The following is a 20,671-nucleotide window of genomic DNA, read 5'->3' on the forward strand; positions in this document are numbered from 1 at the left end:
CTTGATGTAGAGAAACATTGGGCATTGCAAGGCTGGATAAATGATTAAGCTCTCCTGTGGAAAGAAAACAACAAGTGGGAAAATGTTCAGTTCTGTTATATTCTTTGAACGAATAGCTCCCCTAATTAAATCGAGGGGTTAGAGGGGGGGCGGAGCCCCCTGTCCGTTGTGCCGATGCACAGTGGGGTTTGATGGGGATGGTAAGCCCCCCTCCATGGGGTCCAGGGCAGCGTCCCAGGGAAATTTTTTTTGGACCATATATTAGGTGGGTGGACCTACCTATGGTTTTGTGCATGGTTCTCGCACATGGTTTTGGGCGCAATGGCTTTTGGTCCATGGTATTGGATGCTTCAGCATGTATGTATATGTATTTTAATGTTGGAAGGAACATAATGAAAAATCAATCTGGTAGTCCCAGTTTTGGGTTCTAGGGGAAAATCTCTATGTATATTTTTTTGATGTGTTATCCTCTTGCTATTGTTTATTTTCTGTGCTTTTAGAATTCGTATGCAGGTAATTTCTGTATAGTGTTAAAACCTAAACTTTGTAGTTGTGCTTGACATTCCAATATATTCTAACTGGGCATGTGTGAATTACAAGAGGAGATATATTGATATTAGTGGGTGTTTGTACACCCAAAATCGTGAGATGTGGGTAATATCTCCTGCAATGAATTGAAAGTGCGTGATATTTGTATCCCATAAATTGATTCAATTAAAAAAAAATAAAAATTAAAGGACTCTACCAAAGTGGATAGGGTTAGCATACTCAATACAAGATCCAGGAGAAGTGAGATTATTGTGGAAGACACAAGAATGTGTAGGGAAATAGAAAATAGTGTCATTTTTGTGAGACAACAATTGAAAGTCCTCTCTGTTGGTGCCCTAAGATGTCTTTTCACAGGAAATCTTAATTCCTACATTAATTATCAACCCAGGATAAGTATTTTTATTTCAAGAGTGTCAGGACTATATATGCAGTGAATTCATAGGATAATTGATCATGAAAGAAAGTGGAATCATTGAAATTGCTAATATCTCTTTAAATTCAATCCAAACAACTCTGAAAGAAATTAATAACACACTTTGCAATTATACTTAACCTATTCTGAAAGCAAATGAATATGAATACAAATAGAAAGAATCACACTTGGAAATCTTAACTGGAATTGAAACTAACTCATTGAGCATGGAAGAGAACTATGACAATTGAACATCAAATGATAATTGAACAGCAAATGATAATTGAACAACAAATAACCATATGAGCATCTCACAGAAAGAAATCAATCTATCTTTGAAATCTATGATAACATTACTTAGAATGAACAACAATCTAATGTTGGAACTAACATAACCAATTCAATAAAGAGCATCACACATATTTAACACACGACTAAATCTGAATCTTGAATAAACAACAAATGTAAATCAGAATCATCAATCGTCACGATAATCAGAAGGATACTAACTTAACAATAACGAACAGTAAAGAATAAACCGAAATGATTATAACACAAGTGAATCAATAGATCTTCTCTTGACTAGGCCCAAAGTCTCTAGAAGTCCCCGCTATTAGATACTCAAAATATGGTTATGAATTAAGCGTAGTCTTCTTGATTAAAATAAGTAACAGAGTTACAACATCACCAAGATGAAAGTATTTTATGTCAAAAAGAATAATTACAAATTGCGAATTTGTGAACTCCTGTTTAGTTCACCTTTTGGCCTTATCCAACATTGAGAAAATTAAATAGATAGAAGTGAATCCTGAGGAACAGGTGATCCCGAGGATTTCACAACACTTGATCTGATCTCATCACAAAATAGCATCAGTCTACCTAGTCTTCCGCTGTCCTGCCCGCCTGAGACGTTGTCTTTTCCCTTTACAGGCTGCTGTTGTTCTGCCGATTTAACAACCATCGTCCAATCTGTGTCTTCTACACATAAAGATATTAAAAGTCAGTTTTGTGTGCTAGATTCATCTAATTTCTTATTAATTGCTTTTATGCAACTTCATCTATTGTTTCCTCTACTTTTATCCATAAAACGAAGATAAACATGTGAAGACAAATGCTAAATAAAGCTATTTATAAGGATAAAACATACCTTTTTCTCGTCCCAACATATTCCCCAGCTTACCTTATTGCATGTCCTCATGCAATTAGATGGTTTAGGTGTAGCTGAGTTAGAGAATAGGCAAGATATACCTCCTCCTTATAAACTCTGAAACCGTTTTTCTTTTTAAGCATAGCAAAAGCCTAGTTCACTTCTTGATCTCTCAAGTTATAATCACTATGGTACCTATCTAGGGGATACCATATGATTAGGATTCTATACTAACATCCTATCTACTCAAGCCCCATGGTTAAGACCATTTTACTGTATTTATGGAAGCGAGAGGAGGCAACTTTAAAATTCTGGTATCCAAATGGTTCTTTATTCCTGACAGTATTGTTGGAGGCTTCCCATCTTTGTCTGGTTGTAGACATGACTTCTTCTTTGATCTCCTGGAAGTACTCCTTCCCATCTTGTATACTATATGTGTGGAACGACTCTAATTTTCCCACAACAATAGTTATTTTTTTAAGTTTCTTGTGCCTGAAAGAGATATGCATGGGTTTTGTAGGCTCTCCCCTAACCCATAGGTCGATGCCATATTCTCATTTTCTAAAAGTATTATGGGCCTTAGGCCATTTGATCTAATTAGTAGCAAAGGAAAGAAAGGCTTGGAATTGAATATCCCCTATGAAGGGGTCAAGGTTGTTGTCTCTGTCATATTCTAAAAATAAATTATGCATGTAAATTTCACACAAGAGGCGTTGTACTTGCCCTTTTTTTCTCTGAAACACTTGACAAAGTCTGGGGTGGTCTTGATTTCCACAGACTTGTTAGATTTAAGAGCTTTGATCTTTAGCAGGAGGTACCTTTCTAGGAGGAACAATGCATATTTTGTGGCAGGAGCTCAGCATGACAGTGTATCTTAATAAAGAGAGCATATAGTCTCCAACTACTCTTTAGCCTTTTGTAATTTGACTTGTTATCTTCCAACCTTCTTTTGCTTAGCCTTGTACTGAGCAAAGGTCTCATCCTTAGTAACTGTGAGTGCCTCAAATTTCTTCCTTAATTCTTGATGTACATGTAAGGGCTCTACTTCCTCTTTGTGCCAAGTTAATTCTTGCTGGACCTTAAGTAGGTCATTCTATAATTTCCTAATGACTGCTTCCCTTACTAGGGGAATGATGGCATGTGTCTCCTTTATTTGGGCCTCATCATCCTATGTTTCCACAGGACGAGTCTGAACAACATCATCGGCCGCTTCTTGAATCATGCAATAATCAACTTGGATCTTTTCTTCAGCATCTCTTTGAATGACAACGTTCACAGTAGGGAAGTCCATTTGGGTCTCCTGTGGGAAAACACAGGGATATTCAGTCTACATTTCATTATCTTCTAAAAGACATGGCTCTATCTGAGTTTCCTTTGAATAAACCAAAAGAGTCTCAGTCTAGGTTTCAGCGTCCTCTCCAGAATAATGTTCTGTGTGGGTCTCTGTGGTCTCCATTTCTACTTTCAATTTTCTGACCCTGACTGCTTCATTCAACCACTATCTTAGTTGCCTAATTGTTCTCTTTTTCTTCCTATACTTTTTAAGCATCTTTCTGAGCCTGTCCTTCTAGGTTTTATTTGTTGTGAGACTTCTGACTGGCGTTGGTACAGTTGCATTTGCCTCAGGTTCATGCTCAAGTGGAATTCTGTCGACATCAGGGTGGGGTTCTATGGGAACCCTATCTCCTGATGGATCTTCACCTTTCAGGTCTCTTTCATCATCAATTTCTCTCTCAAGAGACCCTAATGGAATGGTGCCTCCTGAGAAATTATCGTTCTCAGGGCTTCCTTCTAGGTGGGCCTCATCCTCATGGAACTTCATAAAACTAGCATTTCCTAGTTGATTTTCACCTCCCAAGGTTTCATCTATAGGATTTTATTCAGCTGGGGGATCCATTGGACAGGTAGTTGCTCTTTGATTTTCTTCTCTAATGGTTTCCTCTTCATGCACTTCTACTTCAAGGGGATATTCCACAGAAGCAATTGATTCCCTTTGTTCTTCCAAATTGTCAGTAAACGATAGGGTTTTATCATAACTAGGGTTGTCAGCAAAGGCAGACTGGTTGGGGGAACAATTTTGTCCTTCAACATTCTTAGATTGTTCCCTTACTTCACCAAATATCCCCATGTTTTCCAATACCCTAGCCACCTCTTCCTCATAGTCTTGCAAGGAGTCATTTTTCGGACTTGGAGGTGGTGTGTGAGATGGCCCAGCCTCATTTATTTGAATTGGGGTATGTCGTTGCGACTTCACCCGCACATAGCGTCTTTTTTTTGCTGGGCCCAAGGCCACGAAGGAATTCTTCCTTTTTTCTATGTTTTTTGGACCTGGGGTTCTTGGCCCCTGTTGTTTTGTTATTTTTTTTTCTATAGGTGGGGCCAGTGTAGGATTTACAATATTGCCCCAGGTTCACTGCTGTTGGGCCAGTCCATGTATGATAATCAATTTGATCAGCCCATGATGATTTATGACTGTATGTGGGTCATTTGCTTTTCTAACTCGACGAGCAACATCATGAAATAGGGAATTTAAATAAAACGACAAATTAATTGAAAGTTTATGTTTTAAAATAGCTAGAAGTTTTAGTTGGTGAGGCTTTACCACATCCTGTCGACCATTGTATGTGATGTACCTCTGCACAATGACTTCCAATTCCTTCTATGGTTGTCTTAACGTTGAAGGGTGAATCCCTTTTCCAGTTCGCAACAATTTCTCGCCTAGGTCGTGAAATACTGAGACCGCATTTTGCAGAAGGACGTGTTTGTCTATCCATTTTGTTCCCTCTACTAGAAGTCCAGTGACTTTGGCTATGACTGCTTTAGAGACCATTATGTTCCTTCCTCTTACCATAGTGCTTCCATTCTACAAATTCTGCAAAAATTCCAGTGTCATCTCTTTGTGAAATCCTTGTAATTTATTCAAATATTGCAGCTAGCCAACGTGCTCAAGAATTGCACAAGCCTGGTCCGATAGCATGAGAACTGTGGGTTCATTTCGGATGGCTCTTCCTCCCATGGCTATTGTTTTCCTGTGACTGGTTCACTTGCGTGCACTTCTCTTACACTTTCGCGGTTTAGAACAGCAACAAAGAACGTTAAAGAAATTAACAGAGAAATGATGTTGTTTCTAGAATTAATATCATATACAGCCAAGTCATTTGTCTTGTCAGAAATATTTGACACAAGATCATAATCAATCCGCATGCCATCCATAATGTTTGTCGTCCTTCCTCCAATCAGAAATACTTTGATAATTATTACAGATACACAATCATCATGCAGTCCTTTAACTGGAAATCAGTTTAATAATTATCACACATGTTGTTCATACACAAACCATACCCCCTCCAATGAGAAAAGGGTTTCCACGTCTGCCAAGCATGGGAAAAATAAGAAAAAGCGTCGTAATTTATAAATGTAGGCAACAAATCAGATTTGAAATGGCTGTAAATTAAAACAAAGTTTTAAATCATTATGTAAAAAGATTTTTACCTTAAGTGATATTAGTAACAAACGCATAATCAGCGGTAAGTATTAATGAATTTTATTAAAGTGATTGGACAAATATGATATAATGAATATAAAATATAAGTTACCATGCATGTTGGATTTTTAGGAGTGTTTTTCAAATGGGAAATTTCCTTTAGAAACGAATCCATAGGTGGTAATATAATAGAGAGCATTTCGCAGTGTCACAGAGTACTCCAATACCACAAGCAGATCCATTACTTCCGTCAAGAGTTCATAGCCTCGACAGGGTTGCTTTTTAAACCCATAAATGAGCCAGAGTCCTCCTTTGAGTATGTATAGAATTCTTTCTTTTCTTGCCATAAAGAGACCACTATGTTGGCATGGTGACCAAATAACCATAGTGTCATTCACCAGGATATATCAAAGTGACTAGGCTGGCTCGTGATGAGACCCCCTGTCCTTATGACAATTTTAATTATTAACAAGGTCATTACCTTGGTTTGGTGGCCAAAATGGTATGTCACCCATTACATCCTTATGATCATGGTAGGGTGGCTCGTACTGAGACCCCCTATCCTCTATAAGACAATGTTTGTTGCATTTTAATATTTTAATATTTTCATATTTTGATGCTTCTATTGTAAAAACAGAGAGGCTCATTTACTCCTTAAGAGTCAGGGATGGTGTAAGAAGTAAAAAAAATCCAATCAAAATTTATACTTTTACCCCCATATCATCATATCAAAGGGATTTATCCATTTGAAAGTGTGAAAGATAAGCTAGCATGGTATTAAAATAGTAAATCATTTGATGATGTGTCCAAATAAAATATATTCAACCAGTCATTATAGAGATGCACCATGTCATATTTTGAATAAACATAACCATCGAAAGGTTTCATAGGTCATAATGGTATTAACATTACTGTTTTTCTTTATCTTAGACACAAATCTAGCTAGATGGTTTTTATTCAAAACATAAAAGAGAAAGAAAAGATGGAAAAATGACCGGTGATGAAACAACAAAGAGAAATCACAGTTATTCATACACAAAAATGCAAAAGTGATGTTTAATTGATTGAACAACAATCGTTCAATCAATTGAACAAAAAAACGTAGAAGTGCTAAAATGTTGTTCAATTAATTAAACAACAATCATTCAGTCGATTAAACATTAAAATCAAAAAGAAAATCACAAAAGTTTTTTTCAATTGATTGAACAACAAGCGTTCAATCGATTGAACAACAAAATCGAAAAGAAAAAGACGCAAAATCATTGTTCAATTGTTTGAAAAGCAATCGTTCAATATATTAAACATCCAAATCGAAAAGAAAAATGCAAAAGTGTTGTTCAATTGATTGAACAACAATCCTTCAATCAATTGAACAAAAAAAATCGAAAAAATGCACAAAAAGTGTTGTTCAATTGATTGAACAACAATCGTTCAATCAATTTGAACAGAAAAATCGAAAAATCACAAAACGCGTTGTTCAATTGATTGAACAACAATCGTTCAATCGAATTGACCAACAAAAATCGTAAAATGCAAAGAGTGTTGTTCAATTCATTGAACAACAAAAATCGAAAAAATGCAAAAAGTGGTCTTCAATTGATTGAAAAACAATCGTTCAATCAATTTGAACAACAAAATTGAAAAATCACAAAACGTGTTGTTCAATTAATTGAATAGCAAAAATCATAAAAACACAAAAAGTGTTGTTCAATTGATTGAACAAAAATTATTCAATCGATTGAACAACAATTCACACACAAAAATAAGCATTGTTCAATTGATTGAACAACAATCATTCAATCGATTGAACAACAACACAAACACAAAAATAAGTGTTGTTCAATTGATTCAACGACAATCATTCAATCTATTGAAAAACAATATGCACACAAAAATAAGTGTTGTTCAATTGATTGAATAGCAATCGTTCAATCGATTGAACAACAAAACACAAACATAAGTGTCGTTCAATTGATTGAACAATAATCGTTCAATCTATTGAACAACACTTACCAAACACCTAAAGACAAGAAAAATCCTTATATTTACATGGTGATGCCTAACTGAATTGCAATAAATCGGAAAAAAATATATACATTATTTACAGTTAAAAAAAGACACAATTTTACGAGAGCAAAGCTGCCGGGTCATCACACCTTGTAGCTAAAATTTGCATGCTGTGGTCCTCACGTACTTGTTGGCAGAAAGACTTCTTAGAGAGTGGTTTTTGATAAAGATGCACCTGATGACTATTCACCTTGAAAGAATGACCAGACCCATGAATGGTAGTCAAAGTGAGAGTACCATTCGTATGTACTTCTTGAGTTTCATAAGGGTCGAGCCATCTTGTTTGTAACTTAGTTGTTGTCTTCCAACAAACCTCTGACATTTGTCACAAGACCTCACAAAAGAACACACATTAGAGAACAGGGTAGGCCAATAATACCCAACACTCATGATCTTGTGGGCTATGGGTTTCCAAAAATGATGCCCTCCACAGATGCTAGAATGGAACTGGTGCATGACTTCCACAGCTTGTCCTTTATCTAGACATCTCAAGAGGATTCCTGATGGATCTTTCCAATAGAGCAGGTTTTCATTAATGTAGAATTTGGCTAATCTGAGCTTAATGGCCTAGGGCTTGACTTGAGCTAAGCCCTGGAGGGACATCTAGCTTCTGCAAAACATGAACTATATTGGAATACCATTCACAGGTGGCTAGATTTTCAGCCAAAGATTGATTCTGATTTTGCTCTTTTGCTACTTCCTCTGTCTGCTCATCACCTGAATTTGAATCCATCACTGCAATTTTCCTTAGCCATAAGTTTAGCCAAGCCCTCGCCTTTGACAAGATTGGTGGGCTTCACCTCTATGTTGAACTCTATGAATTTTTCAATCCATTTAGCTCTCTTTCCATCAATATCTGGCTAAGTTAGAACATCTTTTACTGAGGCCGAAGGTACATATGCAATCACTTTGGAATGCAGGATATAAATTATGAATGCCTTTAAAGATTTTATGAGAGCATAAGCTTGTTTTTCAATAAGGTCATACCTTAGTTCAGCATCCCTCAGAGTTTTGCTAAAAAAGGCCACAGGGTGCTCTATGCCTTCATCATGTTTTTGCAACAAAACTGCTGCAAATGTATCATAAGAGGCAAAAGAGAAGATATAGAACTCCTTGGTGTAATCTCGGCTAATTAGAGTGGGAGCTTCCATGATAGCTTGTTTGATGGCTTCAAAAGAGCTTCTTGCATAATCTGTCCATTTTATTTCTGATCCTTTCTTCAGCATGTAAGTGATGTGCTTCATTAGCTCTGCAAAGTTTGGAATGAACCTCCTTACAAAGTTAATCTTACCCAGGAAAGATTGAATGTCCCTTTTTGATCTTGGGATATACAATGTCTGAATTTCTTGAACTCTTGTTGGATCAATCTTCACACCTTCAGCAGAAACAATATGTCCCGGAAGTTTGCCTTGTTCTAGAGCAAACTGTGACTTCCTTGGGTTCACAGAAATTCCAAACTATCTGCACTTTAGAAACACCTTCTTCAAATGCTGCAAATGGTACTTGTGAGTGCTGTAAAAGAATGTTATGTCATCAAGGTAAATAAGGAAAAACTTGTCCTTCTCTCCCACAAAGGTTATGTCCATGGCCCTCTGAAAAGTATCCCCAGCATTCATCAGTCCAAAAGGCATCTTGGAGTACATGAAAGTGCCCCAAGGAGTAGTGAAGTCGGTATTTTCCTAATCTTCTGGATGTACAACAATCTGATCGTAACATGAAAATCCATCTAAGAAAGACATGACTCTAGCCCCTGAAACCTTTTGTAGCAAGTGTTCCATCTTAGGTAGGAGATAGTTGTCTTTTTTAGAGCATTTGTTCAAATTCCTAAAGTCAACACAAAGCCTGATTTCTCCATTCTTCTTTCTTACTACCACAAGGTTAGCTATCCACTTTGAATACCTTAGGGGAACTATGATCTTGGCATCTAGCAACTTCTTGATTTCCTTTTCAATCAAAGGCAATAAGAGAGCGCTGATAGGTCTTAACTTCTGATTCAAAGGGATGGTGTTCTTCTCCAGTGGAACCTTATGCTGAATGATGCTTGTGTCATAGGTCTTGAGAGCACTGTATTCCCAAGAAAAATTATCAGCAAATTGCTTCATCAGGGTGCAATACTCGGAACTCTAGGCAGAGGACAAGTGAGTGGACAGATTTATGTACTTCGAATGGGCTGGACTCCCTATATTATGTTTATGAACAACATACTCATTTTCTTTCTTGGTAGGCTTATAAGGTACATCGTTATGATCAAATAGCTTCTCTAGGGAATCCTTTGGGTATATGTTTACTGGGCAGCTGGACAATGCTTTCGCGGCCAATATCGTCCTTTAGCTTGGACTGGTTACATTCTTCCATGGTTTCATTTTCTTGGTCGATGTGAATTTCATAAAATTCATCAACGACTTGTAAAAATCTATTAATTTCATCATCATCTTCAAAAAATTTCAAGTATTTGACATTGTCAGGTAGAGATGGTCTATATTTCACCTAAACTTCATAATTCAATTTAGGAGGCAAAGGAGGAATAAACGTGCTAGCAGACACAGCAAGGGAATCAGTGAGCTAGTTCTTCATTCTTGGGATGTAAGAAATGCTGAAAATATTAAAAGAGTCCTTAAGCTTCCATACCTCATCTCTGTATGCTTTTAGCCTTGGATGCTTTTCTTGGAAATTTTTATTGACCTGCTGAATGATAAGGTCTGCGTCTCCAAACACTTTCAAATATTTGATGCCCATTTCTTTAGCAGCGTTTAAGCCCAATATCAAGGCTTCGTACTCTGCTAGGTTATTTGTGACCTGAAAAGTTAATTTGAAAGATAAATGAATGCATTCCTGTGTGGGGGACACAAGGACTACACCTACCCCTGCAGCTTCCTTAGAGCAAGCTCCATCAAAGAACATGTCCCAAATTTGTGGGCCTTCTTCCTCTACGATCTGTAAAACTGGTTTCTTAAGCTACATGGAGGCCAACAAGGATTCTTCAATCTGAAGAATACAAGCTCCAAAATCAGTTTCGACGACGTAGATGGGATGATTAGTGGGATTCTTTTCATCACTGAATATATAAGCCAACTGAGCTTCCATGTATAATCTCTTACTCTCACCTCCAAAAACTGGTACAGTAGCATAGGATAGATCATTTTGCAATTATCCACCTAATCTCTTGGAAAGCAACATGCCAAACTTGAGGGGTACATCTGCTACCACAATATCCATCATCATGCTCTTCATGGGTAGCTAAGACAAAGTGATGGCTAGGTCCTTGATTAATCCTAGACATTTCACTTTTCTAGAGTCAAAAGAAAATAGGTCATGATAAGGCTTGGTAATGTCAAGGCCCAATTCATCCATGAAAGCCTTGGGCATTAGATTATGGCTGGCTCCTCTGTCCAGAAGGTAGTTATGAAGGATTTTGTCATGAATAGTTAGTGAGACATAGAATGATGGGGAGTTGTCTTCACAATTTTCAATCATTGGGCTGAGAATAACAGTTGGTTTGTCATCTTGCAGATTTACATAGTCAGTGGAGGCTTGGATGGCTTTAGGCTCAAGGGCCTTGAGGATGGATCTTTTGAAGGACTCATTCACTAGTTCAAACAGTGGTATAGGTATTCTTAGCTTCTAAATTTCTGATTGAAAATTGAAAGGAGAAGGAGACTTGTCAAGGCCTCTTACCTCGTGAGCTGGAGCTTTGAGGATGATGGGATCAACTGCCAGTGACTTCTACTTATTAGCTTGCTGTACTGTAGGGACAATAGCTCTTTGAACAAGAGTTTCCTTGGCATTATTCATCTTTGACCTCATATTATATCTGTGCTAATCTTTAGTTTGTAGAACAGCTTCACCATCCCATTCTTGGTTGATCTGGTCATTGAATAATGACTTTTCATAGGCAACTGAGGTCAAAAAGGAGGCACTGCCTTTGTCTTCCAGAAAATGGATCTCATCATCTTCTCCAAATTGTTCTTCTTCCATAACTACATTCTGGAAAGGTGTCTTCACCCTTTGGTCTTCATTGGAATCTTTGCTTCTTTGCAAAATATGCAACTGCTCATTAGCTCTTCTATATGGATTTGGATTTCTAGGAGCAAAGGTATTAGGAACTCTTCCTTTCCCAGGGTCTTGCTCAACCTTTAATTTGGAGATTTTAGAGGCTAATGACTCTATCATCTTGGTCATTTTATCTATCTTGGGATTTGAAGATGATGAAGACTCGCCCCTCTGTCTCCTTCTATCAACATTCCCCTTAAGCTTCTCTGCAACCATGATGTTTGATTCTACTTCCAAGGCTGCATCCCACATATCAGCCAAAGTAGCACATCGCCTCTCCCTCAACAGTAGATAGAAGTCAAAATCAAAGGCACGGGCATAGGTGATTTTAACAGAGGTAGTGGTGGGTTTTACTTCAGCTAGTATATTGCTATACATGCAGTTAAACCTCTTATTAAAATCAACAACAACTCACCATTTTCCCTCTTTAAGTTCCCAAACTTGGTGTGGTAGTAGAGTAGATCTTTCATATCCCCCCAATGCTTTAGGAATGCATCATCTAAAGATCTTGGGGTCAGTTCTCTGAACCATTTTCTAGCTTCTCCATCTAGGCTTTGTACAAGGACTCTCATCCACACATCATCTTCACTAATGTCCAAGTTATCAACATATCTATAGAATGATTCAAGATGTTCCTCATCTGTAACACCTTCAATCCCAGTGACTTAGGCCTATACTTCTGATATTCTCCAGTAGGCATGGCAATCAAAGGAGTGGGCAATGCTAGAGGTCCATACCTAGCAACTATGATTCTTTCCATTTTGGTAGCTGCGTGTGGTCCTGACATAGCTGTGGTGGCTATAAGGGTACTGGAAGTCTGAATGACAGGGGGCTGAGGAGTGACTAGTAAGACTAAAGGAGTATGATGGCTAGGAGATGATGTTTCCTTTGGGCTTATAACAAAAGGAGAACCTAAAGAATAAGGAGCTTTATGAATCTATGATATTTTTTCTTCACTGCTAGTATTAGATGCTATACTCTCAACATGTATTTGTTCTATTACATGATTTTCTTGAAGAGATATAGAATATTGTTTAGATTTACTTGAATCTGTTGCTCCTTTCTGCAATTCCTTTCTTTCTTTGATGATTTTTTCGGGGTCAGGAACTGGGTCAGCTTGTGGCTTTTGAGGATTTCTCCAAGTGTGCCTTACAAACTAAGCGAGAACTATGAAGTGGAGTTGCCAAGAGGTTCATCCTTCAGTAGAGTTGCTAGATAGATGATTACAACCGAAAAGGTGCCCAGATTTTATCTATCATCAAAGCTAGATCTGTGTCATCTCCCAGGGAAGCTGAGCTTCAGTCTCCTCTCCCTGGCAATGGCGCCAATTATGTTATCACTCCAAGAAACTCTCCTAGGTTGTAGCTCAGAGATGCCTGGTAACATATAAATCTTCAATATTGTTCTCTGAACTATTGGAATGGATGATGGTTTGGATCAAGTCAGATGACTGTTTCAACTCTGTTTTCACTCAAGACATGCATGAACACCCTCAACTTTACAAGGCTTTAGACCACTAATGCTCAATAGTTTATAGATTCAATGGATAATGGAGAATACTGACTGTACCAGCAAATGCATACATAAACACATATGAATGGCTAGCTATAGGAAGTAAATGAAGCTTGCAAATCTAATTTATCAACGCAGAGATAAGATGACAGTTATATGGAATTAGACACAGAAGAAAAGATGAATAACCTATTCAAGTGCAAGCTTAAAACAAAGGAGAAAATGGGAATTGAACATGTAACAAAAAAAGAAGCTTATATTTTTGGAATGAAGATGAGAAGCTAGAGGAGCAGAGTCTCCACAGTCTCCAAAAGTTGAACCCTTCATACTTCTAGCTTTCATCCATTTATAGGCTTTTTTACAATGCTCCTGAGCTCTCAAAGGCTCAGAGTTTCTTAACCTATCCTCTCTGTATTTTCAACAACTTGATGCCATGACTTGACATGCATGAGCTCAGAGGTTTCTTTTCTAACAACAGAGTAGCCACATTCTGGTAATTTGTTGCACTGGTAGGGAGCTCGCTTGTGCAAGCGATGCTCCATGTTCATTTGTTGGTTTGGCTGTGTTGCACTATTGTGTTTCCCCTTCCGGCCTTCTGTCTCCTGGTCTCTATCTCTTGGCCTTTGTTCCGCAATGGAATGGGTCTTCGGGCCTTTGAAATCCTTTCAAATACTAACAATGATTATTTTCTGTTTTACACAGAAAAACGGTGCAACACTGTGAAATCCCGCCAAGCTCTATTTATTTCGAACTTCAAAAGTCCTTAAACACTGTCTAATCCTCTATCGGGTCCTTCCTTACCGCTATCGCAAGTCGATTATGGAATGTTCCCAGGCTTCCCTTTGTATTTTGAAATTCATTAAAAATCATGAAAATAAAGAAAAAATGGCCTATGGCGGATCTGAAATATTATGCATTTTTATTCACGAACCCCTTCAGGCCGGGTTTTATCGCATCAACAATGTCCCTTTATATTTCATTAAATAACGAAAATATACAGAATACATAGGAAAATTCCTTTCGTTGGACCTCAAATATTATGCAATATTATTTATATAACCATTGGGTCTGTTTCATCGGATCACACCTATGCATGTATAAAGGCCCCGCTCCATAAGGTTTCCCCGATTGCGATTAGCCGATGCAATTGATCGCAATCACATATTGCTCATGCCCCGGGCCATTTGCATGTGCTCTTTGTAATCTTCAATAGTGAACCTGCGATGCAACATGGGCCGTTGATTTGCACGCTTGATTGACGGTCCACATTGAATCGTTGATCGCCATCGCAAGTTCCACATAGTCTACCCTTAATCCGCCGATTGCGACCCGCTGATCAGATCCAGGCCGTTGATCGGTCAAACCGGACGACTGTTGTGCATTTCACTGTTTATGCCTCCGATACTTGGTTTTTCACTGTTTTTATATGTTTTTGCCTCCCGATAGTGATTTTTCGCCATTCTAAGGGTTCTTCTCCTGCACTGGTTTTGATCTTTGGCATGATTTTATTGGCTTTTGAAGACTTAGATAGCATATTTGGGCCCATTTGGATCAGGACCCGATGCAATTATAGATGCGAGAGTAATATTGTGAAGTCTGGTTTATGGCCAAAGCGGAGCAAGAGGAGATGTGGCCGTCAGAGCTTAAACAGGGGACATTTCCACTAAAAATAGTAGCATTGCGCCTCAGGGGCTAACAATAACAACACCTCTAACAAAAGTATTGAAGAAGGAAACATTTTTTTGGACTAAGTAAGCAAACAAAGTGTTTGAGGAACTTTAATAGGCTATGTATATGATTCCCATCTTAGTGACACCTGTATTCACAAAAATATTCATTGTGGAGTGTGATGCATCAAGACATGGTATTGGTGCAGTTTTTATGTAATAAGGAAGGCACATTTCCTTGGAAAGTAGTGAACCTAAAGGAAGGAACTTTTTGGGACCCATTTATGAAAAAGAAACATTGACCATACTACATGTCATTAAGAAATGACAACCATGTCTAATAGGAAGACACTTCAAAGTAAAAATATATCATGATGGTTTGATGTACCTCTTGGAGAAAATAATATCTTCAAAAGAGAAATAAAAATGGGTCGCAAAGATGTTGGGCGGCAACTTTCAAATTATCTAAAAAAAGGGAAAATAAAATATTGTGGAAGATCGACTTCCGAGGAAGGAGAAAGACATAGATGGTTTACTATGTGCTTTTTCCATTCCATGATCTAACTAGGTGGAAGAAGGAAGGATAAAATGGTAGCAAGATAAGGGTAGATGCAAGATAGTTCAACAATGACAGGAGGACCATAATGAAATAGAAAAATTTACATGGAAAAATGATTTTTTTATGGTATAATGATTTTTATATTTATGTAAGAAATCTCAACTCAAACAAGAGGTCCTATTGGAATTACACACTTCTATTATAGGAGGACATTTAGGATTCTTGAAAGCATACCATAGGATTAAGAAATATTTTCATTGGGAATTTATTAAATAATATGTGAAAAAATTTGTGGTGGAATGTATGTTATGCCAACAAAATAAAGGAGAGACTATCAAGTCCCGAGGGCTCCTTCAACCATTAGCCATACCAATCTAGCATTTAGAAGAAGTTTATTGGATTTTATTACAACTTTACCTAAATCTTAAGGAAAGAGTGTCATTATCATAATGGTAGATCAAATGACAAAATATTCCCACCTTTTCTCATCCTTTTAAATGAGTATTATGGAAAAAGAATTCATGAAAACAATTCAAAATCTACATGGAATACCAAATATTATTGTCAGTGAAAAAGATCCAATTTTCACTAGAATTTTTTAGATTGAATTATTTTCTTGTTTGTGTACTCAATTGTATCATAACCGATCTTAGCATCCTCTATATGATGGGAAAAATGAGATTGTGAATAAATTTTTAGAATGGTATCTACATTACTTCTCATCTAATAAATAGACATAATGGGTCAAATGGTTACCTTTGGCATAATCATGGTATAACACATACTTCCATACTTCATAGAAAATGTCACCATTTATGGTTATTTATGGATATCATCCTCCATCCATCACATCATCCTTGAAAGGGACTAAAAAAGCTCAAGTAGTAAGGACCACATCCACACCAACAAGAGGTTCTCAAACTATTGAAGGACAGCTTCATTATGGAACAAAATAGGATGAAACAACAAGTATATCAATGTTGGAGTGAGAGGGAATTTGAAATGAAGGATTGGGTATTTGTGATACTACAACCATATAAATAGATGTCCCTCAAGCAACAAAATATGGACAAAAAATTAGCTCTGAGGTATTATGGCCTTGTTGACGGTGCTATATACAACCAACATATAGGAGATCTCCTCGATATAAGGTCCCAACTAGAACTCACACCGTTTGGTGTAGGAGTCCCATCCAAAATACGGCTAGGCTGATGCTTACTTAAATATAATCTTGGCTTTAGCTATCAGCATGAGAGAGAAGTGTAAATATCCTTTTCAATGAGTAAGATAGTACACCTTCTGAATGTTCGATTGAAGATGTATCAAGGTTCTCTTACTGCGGATGAAAAAATGAAGTGAGCCTCTAAGAGAGAAGTAATAGTAGTACCCTAATGGTGAAACATGTAAAAGAGAAAGAATCATTGAACATCAAGTTTGCTATACCAGGAGGTAACTCCTCAAACGTAATCGTATTATTCATTCAGGTTTTTCATTATTATATACAAGAGGGAGTGAGTGTTCTGTTCATCTCCCGATGACTCTCCATTTTCTCTATTATTTATTTACACTAATTACAGTTGTTCACCCAATCCCTATGATCAGGTGTCAACATTCCCCCCCTTAATATGAAGGGATGTTGGTGAGTCCAAGCATCATTCTAAATCTTTCAATATTTTCTCTTCCAAGCACTTTCGTGAAGATGTCTACAATCTGCTCATTAGTGGAAAAATGGCGAAGATGGATTGTTTTGTCCTCAACATGTTGTTGAATGAGATGATATTTTGTATTGATGTGCTTTTTTCGATCATGGAACTTTGGGTTCTTGTCAAACTTTATTGCCGAGGTATTGTCAATCATGAGTGGAGTCTATTGTACTTGTTTTACCTGTAAATCTTCCAGAATTTTCCTGAGCCACACAATTTCTTTTGTTGCCTCAGCTATTGCCACATATCCTGCCTTTATTGTGGAATCTGTTGGAACTGATTGTTTGTGTGATCTCTAGGAGACAGATCCTGATCCAAGACTAATAGAATAATCCAAAGTAGATACCCCAGTTTCTTTGTCTCCATTGAAGTTTGAATCAGAGTATCCAATCAAGCTGAAGTCGCCCACCTGTGTATACTTGATTCCAAAGTCATGAGTTCCCTTCAAGTACTTTAGAACTCTTTTTGCAGTAGACCAATGTCCCTCACAAGGCTTTTGCATAAACTTGGAGAGGATTTCAATAGAAAATGAAATGTCTGGTCTGGTAGTAGTTAGGTAGTTGAGACTTCCTACAATTTGTCTATACTTTGTTGCATCCTCAAATTCTTTTCCTTCAATGGATGTGAGCTTTAAGTTTTGTTCCATTAGATTAGTCAGAGGATTGCATTCAGTCATGCCAAACCTATTCAATAGATCTCCAACGTACTTATTTTGAGAAAGGAATATGGACTTCGGATGTTGAGTTACTTCAATACCAAGATAGTAATGAACATAGCCCAAATCAGTCATTTCAAAACCTTTCTTCAATTCCTTCTTTATGGATGGAATGTAGCTCTCATTGTTCCCCGTCATCAAAATATCATCTACATATACCACAAGATATACAACTATTTTTCGAACCTTCTTGACAAACAAAGTTGCATCATCAAGATCATAATGTTTAAAATTGAGTTTCAGAAGATGCTCAATTAGCTTTTCATACCAGGCTCATGGTGCTTGTTTGAGGCCATACAAGGATTTCACAGATTTGCATAATTTATGTTCATGTCCTTTTACAGCAAATCCTTCAGGCTAGGACATAAAAGCATTCTCTTTTAGATCTCCATTCAAGAAAGTAGTTTTTACATCCATTTGATGGACATTCCAATCATTCTAAGCTACTAGGGTAAAGAGTGTCTGGATGGTAGCCCATTTTGTTGTGGGGGAAAAAGTCTCCTCATAATTGACCCCTTCCTTCTGTGCAAAACCTTTTGCCACAAGGCTGGATTTGTGCTTTTCAAGTGAGCCATCAACTTTATACTTGTTCTTGTAGACCCACTTGCAGCCAATTGGTTTGGTTCCCAATGGAGGATCAACCAGCTTCCAAGTTCCATTCTTTATCAAGGCATCATACTCCTTTTGGATTGCTTCTTTCCATTCATCATGAGAAGCATCTTCTTTGAAGGAATTTGGTTTAAAATATGTAGACAAATTCAATTCACAATCATAAGAAACATCCATATCAACAGATGAATGAGAGTCATCTACATCACCTCCATTTTGTTGGGTTGAATTTCTGGTTCCTGTCTTTCCAACCTCATCAGGATGAACACTTTAAAGTGTCTTTGTCAGCCACTTTGAGGGACCTTTTTCAGATGGTCCAGGCTACTCTAGTGATTGAGTTGGGACTGAAGCAAGATTGAGTCTCCCAATTCTATCAATCACATCACTCAAAGTATCATCCGTTGTTGGAGTTTTATGCAGGAGAGAGAGTGCTTCAGAAGAAGATTCCATGGGTTGATCTAGTATAGGAATCCCTCCTTCAAGATGTGGAATCTAATTATCTAATCCTTGAAATGATTTTGCATTTGTGAATCTATTTAATAGATCAAGTTTTCGCTCAACAACATTGTTAGTTTTGGATGATACAAGAAAGATTACATCGCTAGATACAACAAACTTTTTATTGATTTCATCATAGAGACGATATGCTTTGGAGGTGTTTGAATACCCCAGGAAGATAGACTTACGACTTCTTGCACCAAGTTTGTTTCTATGTACCTTTGGTATCAAGGCATAACATGTGGAACCAAAGACCCTGGGATGCTTTACTGAAGGAATGTGCCCATACCACATTTCATAAGGAGTCTTGTTTCTAATAGCATTAGATGGACTTCTATTCTTTCTTTATACATCACATAGAACTGCATCAACCCAAAACATCATTTTTACATTTTTGTAAAACATCATGGAGCGCACCATATTTAAGATTGTCCTATTCATTCTTTCAGATACTCTGTTCTGTTGGGGATTATAAGGCACAGTTGTTTGATGTTTGATCCCATGTTGGCGAAGATAGTTTTTAGATTCATTTGAAGTTTATTCTTTTCCATTATCAGTGCGAATAGAGCCAATATGAGATTGTGCATCATTTTCAATCCATATATGAAAGTTCTTAAATGTTTGAAAAGCATCAAATTTGTTCTTCAATAAATAAACCCAACACATTCTAGTGTAGTCATCAATAAATGTCATCATATATTTATTTCCATTTGCAGAAGGAATAGGGATTGGACCACATAAATCTAAATGAATGAGTTCAAGTTTTCTATGTGCTCTGGAATGTGAATCATAAAAAGACTGTTTGCTATGCTTTCCTAGAATGCAAGCATCACATTGCTTAAGTTTCCTAGGAATTGTAGGAAAACCAATAACACCATTTTTCTTCAACAAGCGAAGGTCGTCATAGTTCAAGTGTCCAAATCTAACATGCCATAATAAACTTGATGGAAATATACCTTCTTCATAATGAGAATTGTATGAGAAATTTTGTGCACGAGTAGAGGTACCCTGCAGCTTGAGAAGCCTTTGTTCTTCTATCCCCATCATGACAAGTGAGTGGTCTAATGCTTTTCTCACCTCAAGCTTACCATCAAACATATGAATGGAGTTTCCTTGCTGGTAAATGTGGACCAAGGACAACAAGTTTCTCCACAGCTGTGGGAGATATAAAACATGATGCAGAAGAAAGTATGGATGACCAGGAAATTTAAGCCTGATTGTACCAAGCCTTGATGGCTTGAGTTTTGATTTGTTTGCAAAGTATACTGCTCCATTAACTTTTTCATTAAATTCTTCAAAAAAATATTTTCTAAAATTCATGTGGCAAGTTTTTCCTGAATCAAGCAACCAATCACTTTTCCAAGAAGTAAGTGAAGCATTAAATAAGTCTTCATTTACTCCAATATTATAGTGTGCCATAACATAGTGAGCGGATTCAGGTGCTTTACATTTCTCTTTGTCATTAGTTTTACCTTTGGGTTGATTTATTTCATGCTCAATTCTGTCCCAAGGAAACTTGCATGTGGATGCATCATGTGATCCATCTCTTTTGCAGCGTATGTAGTGCAAATCTGATTTTTCTCCTTGAGAGTGTCTGCCCCCCTGCCTCTGAAATTTCTTCCTCTTCCTCTTTGACCACCTCATCCTCTCAAACAATATTGAGAAATATTCTTCTCTCTATGTGCAAGGCACAAAACCT

The sequence above is a fragment of the Pinus tabuliformis genome, chromosome J, assembly GCF_031772625.1.
Source record: "Pinus tabuliformis cultivar Carrire ecotype Pingquan chromosome J, CPIR1, whole genome shotgun sequence".
In the NCBI taxonomy this organism is placed as follows: domain Eukaryota; kingdom Viridiplantae; phylum Streptophyta; class Pinopsida; order Pinales; family Pinaceae; genus Pinus; species Pinus tabuliformis.